Raw genomic sequence first — 2,013 nt, 5'->3', positions numbered from 1 at the left:
CAGTCCTGGTCATTCAGGTAGGAAGGAGTTCCAGGGGGAACCTGCTGATTTTTGGTGCCACTGCCAATAATTACACAGAAATATCTGGGCCCCAAAGGCCCCCATCCCCAGTGAAGGGACACTTTGTGATCCCTTCGTCCCAAACATGTGGCCTAGAGGGACACAGGTCACGCCAGGGCTTGTGACTGCTGGCTTGGGTCATGCCGCACTGGTTAGGCATCATGGCAGGGTCACTGAGAAGTTGCAGCCTCAGCTGCCTAACCCAAGAGCAACTTGGGAATTTGTATCAGGTTGAAACAGGTTGTGCTGGTCCATGTGTTTGCAGGTTCCAGAGCTTTCCCTGGTGGCAAAGGACACAGCAGAGTCCAGGGTGCTTGTGTCCACATGAGTTTCGTCTTTACAGCCTGTGGATGGGGTCTGACCCCTTGGTGGGCCCGAGTGACCACCAGTCGCTGCTGCTTAGCTCAACACGCTGCGAGTGTGTTCCCAGACTACAGTGCTGCTCCCGGGGGCAAAGCCCTGAGTGGTGACCTCCCACCTGCCCCTTCAGGGGCTCCTCCTGGTGTGCAAGGGCGATGGTGCTCTCCACAGCCACGAAATCAGTGTCCACTGTAACTGCCTTTTCTCCAGCCACGCCTACCCACACTGAAACTTCTGTACATGCTGAGTATGTGTGCAACGTCCCTGCCATGGGCTGTGTGGCTGCTGATGAGGGTCTTGGCAGGTAATGTGCTTAGCCAGGTGGTCGCCTTCAGGGCTAGCACAGGCATTGCTTTTTCTCCACTTCAGGCTTTCTGGGCCGCCCAACCATGGGACAAGAGCCAAGGCATCCACATGCACTACCTGCAGCTCCTGTTCCTGGCCTTCCGAACCCTGCTGTCAAAGACTCTGACCCTGCCTCCTCCTGGGCTCTCGTCATCTCTTGGCCACTTCCTGGTTCATGAGCAGGACAAAAGGAGGGGAACATCAGCCATATGGATGGTCCGAAAATTCCAGATGATGCGCTAACCACAATGCTGTGTTCTTTCCACTAACAGCAACCAGCCAAAAGGGCTGGGGTGCAAGCTTCATGCTGCTTCAGCACCTGGATTCTCTCTGGACTGACATGGTCCTAGATCAGGGTTGGCAAACCGGGCAAACCATTCGCAGCTTTTTACATTTCTGAATGGTTGGGGAGAAAATAAGAGACTTGCGACATTTGAAGACTATGTTAAAATCAAATTCGTGCACAGTGTCCCTGGGCTTGGTGATGCCCAGGTGTCTTCATGGAGCCTCTGGCAGCTTTCCTGTTGCAGCAGTGTTTACCACACCAGCCAGATCACCTTAACTTGGAAAATAACTTCATGCCTTCCAGCCACTGAAGGATTATTTTTTCCTCTCAGCCCTTAGTGGTTTCTTCACCTGAATGTCACAGTACAACTGAGAATAAGGCAGCTGGGTCAGTTCAACAGAAGTAAACCTAAAGTCCAACAATCCAGGTTAGACATTAGCCACGGAGGGGTGGGAGGAGTCCTTTTTTTTTGAGACGGAGTCTCACTCTGTCCCGCAGGCTGGAGTGCAGTGGCGCGATCTTGGCTCACTGCAAGCTTCACCTCCCGGTTCATACCATTCTCCTGCCTCAGCCTCCTTAGTAGCTGGGACTACAGGTGCCTGCCACCACGCCCGGCTAATTTTTTTTTTTTTTGTATTTTTTGTAGAGACGGGGTTTCGCCGTGTTAGCCAGGATGGTCTCGATCTCCTGACCTCAGGTGATCCACCCGCCTCGGCCTCCCACAGTGCTGGGATGACAGGTGTGAGTCCCCGCGCCCGGCTGAGGAGGAGTCCTCTTCTGGCTGCAGGATGTGGAAACGACACATCATGTCCGTGGGGCAGCTTGTGGAGAGCCAAGGGTGTGAGCACACGAGTTAAAATTTAAGCTGCTGCACAGCTTTGAGATCCGAGTATCACATGGAAGCATCCAGGTGGCCCCGGCACACTGGCTGTGGTTCTCCTGTGCGGTGGGAGAGGAGGCCA

The sequence above is a fragment of the Mandrillus leucophaeus genome, unplaced genomic scaffold (assembly GCF_000951045.1).
Source record: "Mandrillus leucophaeus isolate KB7577 unplaced genomic scaffold, Mleu.le_1.0 Scaffold1024, whole genome shotgun sequence".
In the NCBI taxonomy this organism is placed as follows: Eukaryota; Metazoa; Chordata; class Mammalia; order Primates; family Cercopithecidae; genus Mandrillus; species Mandrillus leucophaeus.
Note: the sequence above shows the minus strand (reverse complement) of the source record.